This window comes from Heloderma suspectum, chromosome 12 (genome assembly GCF_057233095.1).
Source record: "Heloderma suspectum isolate Gila_16-S chromosome 12, 16-S_ref, whole genome shotgun sequence".
Lineage (NCBI taxonomy): Eukaryota > Metazoa > Chordata > Lepidosauria > Squamata > Helodermatidae > Heloderma > Heloderma suspectum.
Window position 1 is genome coordinate 21,886,648 of NC_139469.1, and position 14,016 is coordinate 21,900,663.

Sequence of the window (14,016 nt, forward strand, 5' to 3'; positions counted from 1 at the left end):
TTTCTCCATGATCCAGCGAATGTTGGCGATTTGATCTCTAGTTCCTCTGCCTCTTCTAAATCCAGCTTGTACTTCCGGTAGTTCTTGGTTCGCATACTGCTGAAGCCTAGCTTGTAGGATTTTGAGCATCACCTTGCTGGCATGTGACATGAGCGCAATTGTGCGGCAGTTTGAACACTCTTTGGCGTTGCCCTTCTTTGGAATTGGAATGTAAACTGACCTTTTCCAGTCTTGTGGCCACTGTTGAGTGTTCCAGATTTGTTGGCATATTGAATGCAGCACTTTAACAGCATCATCTTTTAGGATTTTAAATAGCTCAGCTGGAATACTGTCATCTCCGCTAGCTTTGTTGTTACTAATGCTTCCTAAGGCCCACTTGACTTCACTCTCAAGGATGTCCGGCTCAAGTTCAGTGACCGCACTATCATGGCTATCAGGGACATTCAGATCTTTCCTGTATAGTTCTTCTGTGTATTCTTGCCACCTCTTCTTAATCTCATCTGCTTCTGTTAGGTCCCTGCCTTCTTTGTCCTTTATCATGCCCGTCTTTGCACAAAACGTTCCCTTGAGATCTCCAATTTTCTTGAAGAGATCTCTAGTCTTTCCCATTCTGTTGTTTTCCTCGATTTCTTTGCATTGTTCATTTAAGAAGGCCTTCTTGTCTCTCCTTGCTATTCTCTGGAACTCTGCATTCAGTTGGGTATATCTTCCCCTTTCTCCCTTGCTTTTCGCTTCCCTTCTTTCGTGAGCTACTTGTAAAGCCTCCTCAGACAGCCACTTGGCTTTCTTGCATTTCTTTTTCTTTGGGATGGATTTCGTTGCTGCCTCCTGAACAATGTTACGGACCTCCGTCCATAGTTCCTCAGGCACTCTGTCTATCAGGTCTAATCCCTGAAATCTATTCCTCACCTCCACTGTATATTCATCAGGGATATGATTTAGGTCATACCTGAACGGTTTAGTGGTTTTCCCGACGTTCTTCAATTTAAGCCGAAATTTTGCAAGAAGCAGCTCATGATCTGAGCCACAGTCAGCTCCAGGTCTTGTTTTTACTGACTGTATGGAGCTTCTCCATCTTTGGCTGCAAAGGACATAATCCATCTGATTTCGATATTGACCATCTGGTGACGTCCATGTGTAGAGTCGCCTCTTGTGCTGTTGGAAAAGAGTGTTTGCTATGATCAGCGTGTTCTCTTGGCAAAACTCTATTAGCTTTTGTCCTGCTTCATTTTGTACACCAAGGCCATGCCTGCCTGTTATCCCGGTGATTTCTTGACTTCCTACTTTAGCATTCCAATCCCCTATGATGAAGAGGACATCTTTTTTGGGTGTTAGTTCTAGAAGGTGTTGTAGGTCTTCATAGAACCGATCAACCTCAGCTTCTTCGGCCTCAGTGGTTGGGGCATAGACCTGAATTACTGTGATGTTGAATGGTTTGCCTTGGATTCGTACTGAGATCATTCTATCATTTTTAAGATTGTACCCCAGTACTGCTTTTCCCACCCTTTTGTTGACTATGAGTGCTACTCCATTTCTTCTAAGGGATTGTTGCCCACAATAGTAGATATGATGGTCACCTGAATTAAATTCGCCCATGCCTGTCCATTTTAGTTCGCTGATTCCCAAGATGTCGATGTTCAATCTTGCCATCTCATGTTTGACCACCTCCAGCTTACCTTGATTCATTGATCTGACATTCCAGGTTCCTAAACAATATTGTTCTTTACAGCATCAGATTTTCTTTTCACCACCAGACACATCCACAGCTGAGTGTCCTTTCGGCTTTGGCCCAGCCGCTTCACTCTTTCTGGCGCTACTTGGAAATACCCTCTGCTCTTCCCCAGTAGCATATTGGACACCTTCCGACCTGAGGGGCTCATCTTCCGGCGTCATATCTTTTAGCCTTGTGATACGTTCCATGGGGTTTTCTTGGCAAGAATACTGGAGTGGGTTGCCATTTCCTTCTCCAGTGGACCACATTTTGTCAGAACTCTCTGCCATGACCTGTCCGTCTTGGGTGGCCCTGCACGGCATAGCTTATGGCTTCACTGAGTTACGCAAGCCCCTTCGCCACAACAAGGCAGTGATCCATGAAGGGGAAGTTATATATATGGATGCAAATTTAGAAATGATTATTATAATTTAAGTAGAAATACAAGATATCTCACCATTGGCTGTGACCAGGAGAACTGCATTCCTGCTCAGTCTGCATTACCGTTGCTGGGAAATGTCAAGGCCCCCGGGCTCTCCTTTCTTAGGGTTCTTTGATGTTAAAACACACTTGGAGAGGTCTTTTGTAAAGTAGGCCACCCTACCAACAGATTTAGGGCACAATCCTAAGTAGACAGGCGGCTGCCTCTGACCTTGGAGGTGACCACCTACCCAAAGCAAGGCAGGAGAGGCATGGGGTGATCATTCCCTCCACGCCTCTCCTGCCTTGCTCTTTTTTTTGGGGGGGGGACCAGGAGAGGAAGCTGCCGTATGACACATTGGATGTGTCGTATGCGCAGCTCCGCTCTCCCTGCCCCGGAACGCCCCCAGCCTCATCCCTTTTCAGTCACTCCGTGCTTGTCTTTCGAGCATGGAGGGCAAGGCTTCTCCATGCTGCCTCTGAGGCAGTGTGGACAAGAGGGGAGGTTGGTTTTCTAGGAACTGACTTCAGAACATGGGCTCTGAGGTCGGTTCCCGGAATACAGCATAACCTATGGCCCACTAGACAGTGTCTCTAAAAGACCAATGTTTACAACTAACAGAAAAGTCTCACTGAAACTAGGGGCCACAGTCCCATGAAGGAATCTCCGAGTGGGCTTGGCATCATTCTCTGGAAGAATTCTACTTTTCAGTAACGAACATGAGAAGAACTGGCGTCTGGGTTTCTCCAAAAGTTGTGGCACTGAGGCATTCAAAATTGTTAGCCATTCAAGGGGGAAAAAATTAGGTCATGGAATAACAGCAAACAACAAGAGCTGAGGCAATAATGAAGGGAATCCAATATACAAAGTGCTTCCATTTGTCTTGGACCCCACAATGGATTATTACCCTTAACTTTGTCCTCCGTACGTGCTGTGCTTCTGGTAGGCCGAAGCCATTCATTTCACATTGCGTGGGTTCTTGAAAGGGGAAAAACTGGCCAGTGTTTATTTTGACAACAGAAAGCTCTCCTCCTTGGAGTTTCTGGATAATGTGATTTGTCCAAGATGAAGGAATAAATGGTTTATTTTAATCCCTTGTATACAGGGCCCGTTGTATAAATACAGCATGTGCTTTTACAAAGGCTTTGTGGTTTATTTTACTATTAGGGGGCAGAGTTTGCCAACTCTAACCAGGGGTCTTCAAGGGAAGATGGAAAATTTCACACTTCGGCTTGCCGACTCTACCTTGTAGGACGACATCAGGCTTGTCCCAAACTTTTCTCCTCCATCCATAGCTCGTCTCTTTCTCCAGCTGCAGGAGAAAGAGAGAATCCAGGATTAGACTCTGCGACCACATTGCTGCTGACATTTTGCAGATGAAACTAGACTTTTGTCATTGTTAACTAAGGATGAACGAATCTGTCTGTTTCACTTTCCACAACTTTCATGTTTTATCAAACAGAAATTTGTTCTGACTGGTTTCTGCATCAGTTTGAATTTTTTTTTTTAAGTATGGACCAAAAAAATGTATAGAGTGTGGTGTAGCAGTTAGATACTGAGACTCAGCAGATGTGGGTTCTAGTCCTCAGTCAGCCATGAAGCTCACTGGGTGAATTTTGGCCAGTCCCTGGCTTTCAGCCTAAGCTACCTCACAAGGTTGTTGTGAGGATAAAATGGAGAGGGCGACAACTATGTAAGCTGCCTTGGGTTCCTTGCAAGAGGAAAAATGGTGGGATAGTAACATAATAATAAAAAAATGTAAAAACCCAGTGTCCTTATTTTTTCGAATATATTCTGTTTCCATTGCGCATGGGTAGGGACAAAGAACTGTGAAGGGCACTGAAGATGTCTCCTTTGACCACTGGATAAGCTGCTTACTTCCCTCACTCCTCCTGGCTTTTGAGATTCCAGTTTCACATTGTGAAATCTGTCTTTGCAGCCATCAGAACTGGAAACATGCTGTTTAAAACAACAACAGCAAGAAAAGCTAAGATTCCGAGGATGCCGCATTCTGGATTGCCATGTTGAGATTGTACCCTTGCAGAATACACACAGTCCAATCACATTAAGGAAAATGAATGGTGCATAGGGATGGGCGAACTCAACCCATCCTGCACCACTCGCTGGACCCCTACCAGTCACCTGACCCTGTTTGTGGTGTGTGCTGAGCTGCTGGGTGGTCTGCTGGTGCCCAGCGAGCAGCGCACAGCCTCCCTCTCCTCCACTGAGCTGCCATTTTGCGCAAAATGGTGGCTTGGACTTTTCTGTAAATCGTGATTCTGTGCAAAGGGCAGCCATAAAGAGGCCCAATGATGCAAAATTACAGGCATAAATGGCCTGTAATTTTTCATAAATGAGCTTCTTTATGGCCACTATTAGGACTGCTGCCCTTGCCTAACTTGGCACATGCCATGTTGGGTAAGCATGGGGATCTGTGGACTGGCATCTGGGGGGCTGAGCGGGCTGGAAAACACCGAGATCCAGCCCCAAACCGGATGCACATGACACTCCTAATGATGCAAGTGTCTTGGAGAGCAGGAGAGCTCCTGGTAGCTTTGTTCAACTCAGACTCCAGTGGCCTAAGGTCACACACCAGCTGCAAAAGTGTGAAACTGCTTCTGTCATTACAGCTTAAGGCAGAAGCTAAATGGATATAGGAGGCTGCCTTACCTTGAATTCCACCACCGATCCATCTAGGCCTATACTGTCGACTCCAGCATTCCCCAACCAGGTGCCCTCCAGATGTTTTGGACTACAACTCCCATCAACCCCAGCCAGCATTACCAATGGTAAGGAATGCTGGGAGCTATTATCCACAACATCTAGAGGTCACCAGCGTGGGGGAGGCTGGCGTAAACCAACCCATTGAATGAGCACCAATCAGAGACTAGGTACGGCAGGAGAAAGGCTGTCAATGGCTGGGTTCACAGAACACGTGTGGGTTGTTGCTGAACTGTGGATTGTTTGTTGAACCACGGGTTAGTGTGTTGTCTGAACCTAGGACATTTTCCACAAGGTGGCTTGTTAACCATGCAGTGTAGCTTATTTTTCTCGAACAAGGCATCTTGGGAGCCCATGGTTTGTTGTTGGGTTGTTCAGGGTGGTTAACAAGCCACACTGCATGGTTAACAAGCCACCCTGTGGAAAATGTCCTGAGTTCAGACAACATGGTTCAACAAATAGCCCACAGTTTAACAACAACCCACACTCAACCACTGAGTGTGGGATAGTGTGTTGTATGAACCCAGCCACTGTATTAGCCACACTCAGCCTTTCATTTAAGAAGGCAGTGGAACTGTACGGAATGTTCTCTGATTTCTTAGGGGTGGACGAAAGTCACTTACCTGTCCTCGAAGCTTGTTCGTGGTGGGGGGGAGGCGCTTTGCTGCTCCCCCCACGAAGTTCAGGCCGGGGGGGGGAGGCTTCCTGCCTCGCCCGGCCGACATTCAGGCCGGGGAGGAGGCTTCCCGCCTCGCCCGGCTGCGAACTCCAAAGTTTTTTTTTTTTAAAAAAACGCCCCCGTGATAGGCTACGTGACGATTAATGTAGCCTATCATGGCTAGATCTGCAAAGTCAGCCGTGATAGGCTACGTTAATCGTCACGTAACCTATCACGGGGGCATTTTTTTTTTTTCTTTCATTGCAATGGCGGCGGCGGCAGCCGGTCGAAAGACCGGCTGCCGCTCCCACCCCGCACGAACACCTGCCGAACTGCCGGCTGGACCCGCCGCCGGGAGGGACATTCGGCAAAGGTAAGTCCTGTCCCGGGGGTGTGTGCGGGGGGCGGGGGGGTGCGGAGAATTTCTCCCCGAAACTTGTTCGGGGGGCCGAACACGTTGGTGCTCGGCCCCCCGAAGTTTCGGGGAGAAATTCTCCGCCATCCCTAATTTCAATATGCATTTTGAAAGTGGCACACTCAACAGAGCAAAACAGATTGCCACAATGTCACTCTCCAGACATTTTTATTGTTTCTGCGTTCTTTGGCACCCTTGTTCCTCTGGTGGCTGCTACATCTCGGCGCCATTTTCCTTCTTCTTTGCCTTCACGGTCTTCTGCCTCATTTACCGGTGCCAGCACTGGATCCAAGTGGCTTTTCTGACCCACATAATTGCTTCCGTGCCATCATCCTGACAGATGTAGTGCTGTGAGAGGAATGACAAAATCACATGGGGTGCAACAGCCAATAAGTTAAGCGGACGAGTAGGCAAACGTGGCCAAGGACTGTGAGAACATAGGAGACTGGGATGAAGAAGACCAGCGCTGAAACAATGTAGGCACGCTTTTAACAAATACTGGGAAAAAGGCCAAAATGGAAAGCACCTTTTGACATTTAAACAAAAGGACACAAAATGAGGTAAGTAGTTTTGGTGCAACCCTTTAGGCAGTCAATGACGTTTCACATACCAGATCTTCACACTCACAGGTAACTCTTGGGCAGAACTCAAGCTCAAATTCAAATTTTGGTCGCTCCAACGCACAAGAATGGGAAGAGGCGTTAGGAGGCCTGGGCCTGGAGCGATAGGCCAGCCCTACAAATTAGGAGGGGTGGGGTGAAGAAACTGTGTTTTCATTGGATTTTAAGATACCTCCCACACACACACACACACACACACACACACCCCAGTGCATTCTCTCACAGGAAACCCACCCCTCACCCGCAGGATTTTCTTATTTCCACCTGTATTTCCTCATCCACACCTTGTGAAAGTTTGGCAACTCTGTCGTCTCCTCATCTGCACCCCCAAAAGCTCAGTTGTGGTATGTTCTTACAGGTGCAGCTTCTTGTGAGGAATGCTCTTGAGGAAGTAACTTAGAGCAGGGAGTAGTAGATAGTATGTAAGTTTTGGGATAGTGTGCACGGCTGGGAAACATAGCTGAGCCATGAGCTGGAGTCAACAGGGACAGCTGAAGGCCTAGAGCCTTGGTCCCTTTCACCTCTTCTCTCCATCACCACAGTCTTGGGAAAGCACTTGCAGAAGGAAGCCAACAGGTTTTGCCAGCTGGCTGACCTCATTGACCCCAACCATTCCTCCACCTTTAACTCTTCCTTAAGAAAGCAAGGAGCACGCCAACCGATCGGTTTATGGCTTCCTCTTGTTCAACCATGTTCTTTGGCTGTAAACTTCATCTTGCTTGGCTAGGCTCCTCTGTTTTGGCTGGATGGAGGGTAGAGTATTGCTTTTATAGGATCCTATAAAACGGCCTGTAGAATGTGTATTATTCATTGAGATTGTGCAAAAAGATTGTGCGTGTGTGTGTGAAAACAGGAAGAAGAAGAAAAAAACACCAAACTCTTTCCTTGAGACTACAGCTGTAGAGGTTAAAAGAAAAGTATGTGTGGAAACCTCAACAGATGGCTGGTCCAGGTAGGTTAGCAATCAAAACTGTCCGTCGATTTCTTCCATAATTTGTAAACATAGAAAGAGAAGAATGTTCAGTGATCTTGCATATAATGATGTCATTCAAAGAATGCTGCAAACTCTGGAGTTGCACAGATTTCTTCATCAGGTATAATTCTTTCATCCTGGCCATACTATGTTGTTTTTACTGAAAGGCTGCCAAATCTGTACAGCGAGAGCTTACCAGAAGCACCTGCCCTCTGGCCAAGAGGAACACAAACCAACACAGGAGATGAGATGGTTCCACCTTTCTTCACCCTAAATACTCATTTGGCCTGACAAAGTGTTCATTGGAGCTCAAGAGTTTCCAAATTCATTTAATGGCATCCGAGGAATTAAAATGTGGCAGCAACATTTGTATAAGATATTTATGGCACACAAAATTATCAAAGGACAGGGTGGAACATTTTCGTTCAAGGTGCTCAGAAATAAATTCCATTGATCTGAATGGAATTGGCTGCCAAGCCAGGAGTCCTGTAGGTCAGGTCCTGACTCTGTAATTCCATGAGCTACCAGGGCTGCTAGTTGGGCTATGAACACCACAGACCAGAATCTGCATGGCCAAGGTAATCAGGTGACTCTGGAAAGTCAATCCATGATGTAGTTACAAGGTCCACCACACACCTGGGCATATTTCTGGGCAGGCACTAGCCTACCACCCATCTGCTCTTTGAGAATGTGTGACTAGGGATGTCGGATAAATCCGTTTGAGGGGGTGAAGTTTGATGGGTTTTCCTAGGCTCGGCCCCCTGGACTTTGTTTCAGTTCCCACTCGATTTGCAGCGAGTTAGACCAGTTTGTGGATTTTCTGGACATTTTGTGCATTTAGGCGGGGGGGGGGGTCTGCAATTTTCAGAATAACTGAATTTATTTATTTATTTTATTATTGCATTTATATCCCGCCTTTTTTCCTCTTGCAAGGATCCCAAGGCGGCTTACATTATCCTCCTCCTCTCCGTTGTATCCTCACAACAACAACTCTGTGAGGTAGGTTGGGCTGAGAGTCTGTGACTGGCCCAAAGTCACCCAGTGAGCTTCCATGGCCAAGTGGGGACTAAAACCCGGATCTCCTGGCTCCCAGTCTGTCACTCTCGCCACTACACTACACTGGCTCTCTATTCTGAATTTGTGTAAATTACAGAAATTATGGCCAGATTTGCATAGTTTGCATCAATTCGGCTGTAAGATGTGCAAATTTGGCCATAATTTGCACACATTACAGAACCTTCCCCCACCCTCCAACAAATGCACAAAAAAGTTCCCACAGTTCAGGGAACAGCCTGGAGCTCAGGTCACAGATGCAAAGTGAGTCGTATACGCTGAGGACCCCATCAAGCCAAAAAAGGCATCCCCATGTGTTACTATTTCTCCCTCTGATCCAGGTACTTACCAGAGCTCCCTAGACAGGGCCATCGCAATAGTAGAGCAGATGCTTTGTATGCACAAGGTCCCAGGTTCAATTCCTGGCATCTCCAGTTAAATGGTGGCGGGAAAGACCTCTGCTGGAGAACCACCTCCTGTCAGAGTAGATAGCCTTCCCCAACCTTCTTCATGCTGTCTGCAGCTGACGGGAGTTGTAGTACAACACATATTGAGGGCCCCTTGTTGGGGAAGGCTGGAGCAGGCAATTTTGGGCTCGCTGGATCAATGGTGTGATGCAATTTAACGTGGGCTTTCTATTTTCTTTTAGCTTCTGCTACTATATTTGGTTCTGCAGTAGTAGCAATAGTTTAAATTTCTCATGTGAAACACTGAAATAAATGAATAAGAGTTTGGGTATTACCATGAGGAAATGTCCATGAAACATGCTGCACAGAAGAGAGATTTCCTGGGTACATCTTCACATTTCATAATCCAGCACAGCCTTCTTAGCTGCCAGGTTGACTTCAAGATATCAGGCCATCCTAAACTGTACCATCCTGTAGTTGATGCTCTTAGAACTATGCCACACCGAATTAATTATGATAAAGTAGGAAACTTTCCGAATGAGCCACAGAGGGATCATTCCTGGGGTTATTTTAAAGGGGCAAAAGTTTCATCCATAAACCATCATTTTTATTGTGGCCTCTGAGGTATGGGCGATCTCCTAGGTCACCCCTCCCACAATGCCTGGCTCTGAGGAAGGACCCCCTCAGAGCCAGGCATTTGGGCCTGGCTGTCTCTCTGAAGTCATGCTGGCTGCTTTTTCTGGCTTTTTCTTCAGAAAGCTTGCCTGCCTGCCCTCTGGCTTCTGGGACAGCAAGACAGAGGGAAGGTGGCAACTGAGGTGGTGGGGTAGGGGGGTTACAGGTGACAGGGGGTGATAGGTAATCTGGCAGCAGCAGCGGCAATGGGGTGGTGGCAGGTTTGTGCTCTCCCACCTCAGGCAGTGGGAGGGCTTATGCTGGCCCTGGCCAGCCGAGTGGTACCCAATTATTTCTCCCCATGACAATGGATGTCCACTCCATAATCATCCACAGTTTCTCTTTCAAGCACCCCAGGGAAAATTACGGTAATCTACTGCTAGATGGAGGAACAATAATCTAAAATGACCACTGGCTAAGTATGGGTGCCAGGGTTGACACCTTCTCTCCTGCCAGGGTCCCTGTCCCCTGCACCTGAGAAAAAAAGCTTCACCAGCTAAATTTCTACCTGTCCCACTGTTATGGGCAAAGGAGGGCAAAGGGACCTAGCAGCATGCCCTAGTGAGTTGTTCTGGTGTGAACCCAGCCAGTTTGAATATCTGAACCCAAACTGCACTCCATGCCCCAAGGAAACCCCACTCTGTAATTAGTACATATGACTGCCAACAAGATGTTGTGGTGTGTTGTGTATCGCCTCCTAACAGGAGTACTCCTGCTCAGGGTTCAAGCCAACAGCCATACTTTCCTCCAGGATACTATGGGCTGTACATAATGGTGGATTTGTACTAGTGGAAACTACTTCTACATGCGCAAGGCGCGGTCACTGATTTTCACTGATCCCACCTCGTACCTGCTGCAGCCCTCCATGCCATATCTCATACGATTCCAGAGGGTGCCCCAGCTCTCAGGAGCAGGTTTTTTTAGGGGGCAAGAGGGGCTGCAGCGGGTAGGGTGGTTTAGCAAAAATAAGGTGACTTGCCTTGCATGTGTGGAAGCGTTTCCTGCAAGTGCAACGCCACAATTGGGTTCAATCTTATAAGCTGGTAGGATCTCATGGAGGATATTCCATTTCTCCCTCCCTCCATTTTCCATTGGCTACTGAGTATGCTCATTTCTCATTGGGCTGTTTGAGGGCGGGTTTTAAAAATGTGTACTTCTGGAAAGCTTGGGTTCCCCCCATCATGCTGATACCTCTCTTTTCTTTCTCAGTGGCCCCATTTGGGCTTGATTTCTATCGGCACTCACCACCTGAATGCATAATTAGAGAGAATGATTAGACTTGAATTGTTGTCGTTGCTTGAAACATATGTATCTTACATGAGTCACAAAATGGTGGGATGTAGGTGGATGGCAGCCATATTTGTTTCCACCACTTTCAAAATAGATTTGAAATAAATGTATGTGTGTGATCAGGTGCTTACGCAGGATTGTAAGGAGAATGTTCTTGGATTCTAAAGTATTTTTAAGAAGTCAGTAAGATATCAAACACACATACAAAACATTTACAAATTAAACACAATTGCAGTTATTTTTGAAGTGTGTGTGTGTTTGTCTGGGGAAGATCACATTTTTCTCATATGTCGCTGTTTTATTTATGTAATTCTCATGAACAAAGTAAGAATGATTTGCAAACGTACAATGACAAATCACTTTTCTTCATCTGTATGCACCAAAGGCTACACTTGCCTGGATCTTGTTGTTCAAAAGCGGCTGCGTCCATTTTCTCCCTTTACTAGTTTGTTGAAGGATCATTCAAATGCTGAAATGGTTAGACTCGTGCAGCACCGTCCCTCATAATTATTCCTAAAATGCTATGGGAGCCCTGAACCTTATAATGGAAAGATATATTCTCCTTTATGGAAAGAAGTGGTTTGTGAGCAGTTGCTGGAAGACATGCTCAACACACCCTGCCCTGGATGCTCCCAATCCATGTTATTTTGAGCATTAACTACTGGAGAAAACACACTATGATCAATCTCCTAAGCTGGTGCTCAGAAAATAGTTTTTGTACTCTGGAATGGACACTCAAGCACTAAATACATGTGCACCTCTGCAGAATAGATGAGAAATTCATTTGGTCTGGAGCTTACCTGATTTGCACCTCCTGAATCTATATGCAAACCATAACATGCTTGCACACTGAAATCCAGTTTTTGCAATGCAATTTGCAACTCAAAAAATGCGTACAAAGGGGAAAGTGCATATATTAGGGGAAAGTATGCACAAAAATGCCATATGTAGGGTCAAATAACTTGCAAAAGTGTGCACACTAGGACAAATGCATACAAAAATGTAAATATTAGAAGGGTGCACAAAAATGCATACAAATTTTAATGTCAACTCTGCTTACCGAATTCACAAACCGATGCCAAAATGGGCTGAAATGAACTCATGGTCGTGCAAATGAGAAATGAAGCGAAACGAAAACTGATAGATTCATCCATTCCTAGTGCCCTGTCAGTTGTGAAGGCTGCATTCATGTTCCAAACATGGCATTTTCCTTAAAGGCTCAACCAAGTCTTGTGCTGGGGTAGACAACCTGGTGTCCTCCAGATGTTTTGGACTGCAACACCCATCATAGCATACCACTGGCCACGCTGGCTGGGGCTGAAGGGAGTTGTAGTCCAAAATATTTGGAGGGCACCAGGTTTCCCTGAGGCATCTTGTGGCATCCGAAAGCCTAAGACATACTGATTGTGGCCAGAGTGTTTGTGGACTACAAACATTTCCACACACTGCAGCATTAAACTATGGAACTCGCTACCGCAGGTTGTAGTGATGGCCACCCATTTGGATGGCTTGAAAAGGGGGTTGGACAAATTCCTGGAGGAAATGGCTGTCAATGGCTACTAGTCTTGATGGCTATGTGCTATTCCAGTACCAGAGGCAGTGAGCTGAGTACACTAGTTGCTGGGGAACAGGGGTGGGAGGTGCTGTTGTGCTCATGCCCTGCTTGTGGGTTCCTGGTCAACAGCTGGTCGGCCACTGTGTGAACAGAATGCTGGACTAGATGGACCCTTGGTCTGATCCAGCAGGGCTCTTATTATGTTCTTATGTTCTTCTGTACAGCCCACTTCATCAGTTACATGAAGTGTTACGTGTGTGTGTGTGCACGTGCGTGCAACAATTGCACTTATCTTAGAAAAACTATTGCCTTTAAAAACAGAAGCACTGGTAAGATCTGTTTCATTAGAACTTCATGCATAAGTCTAACAAGATGATATATGTTATTAAATGCAAGCGCTCTGGATGTCACATTGGGTACCCTGGAAAACAATAGACCTTTGTACACGACGTACAAATGAGTGATCTTGACAAAGAAGCTCAAACAACCTGGAGAGAAACATTTTAATTCTGATTGCCAGATGCTCTCTGACTTGGAAAAGTGTCTGGGCTACACCACTTTCACATGTGTTCACGGATAAGTTCATTCCGTCCAGTTTCCGCTTTAATCCACTATTTTTTTTTATAAAGTCTGTACAGAAATTCACATTTAAATCATCTTTAAATGTGTATTTTTGAATGCATTTTCTCTCAGAATATGCATTTCTAAATGTATTGTCCATTTTAAATGTTTTTGATACACCTTTTGAGCCAAGGACTGTGTCTTGACATCTGGAGAAATGCAAACTCTGATGGATGGCTACATTTCAATCAGCGCATTAGTCTGGGAAGTAAAGATTAGATTGGTTTGAACTGGAATTCACAATGACCCAATTCCTCATGCATCCCTACTTCTGGATCTATAGCCTTGACAACACTAACACCCCATGGACTTAATCTGGAACATAACTCTGAATTTCTATCTAGCCTTTGGGTTCTACTTAAAAAACAAAACAAAACATCTCTCTTGCATATGGCACACCACACTTCTTAGAATTCTTCCATCCTGAGGTGGTTCTAAAAAATGCCACCTTTACTTCCAGTGTTCATTTGAATTCCCCAATGTTACCCTTCCCCAGTGTGGTGCCCACCACATGTTTGGGACTTCAACTCCCATCATCCCACCTAGCATGGCCAAGGGTCAGGGATGCTGGGAGCTGTAGTCCAAAACATTGGGATGGTACTAACTGTGTTATTGAGCAAGGAGGAAACTGAAACATTGAACCAAATAACGTTAAACAAATCTCTGTTTGGTCATCCACCTGTTTACGTATAATTTAATGTTTGGTGCTATCCTTCTAGCTTCCAGAGTCAACTTGTTTGAAATGAACTTCATGAATCTCATGAAGTGTACACTAATCCACAAAAGCCTTAGCCATAATCAGTTAGTCTTTAAGGTATCAGGTGTCTCTTTCTTCCGTTTCGTCTTAGAATATAAGATTCACCATGCTGGATCCAACCATAGCCTGTCTAGATCCA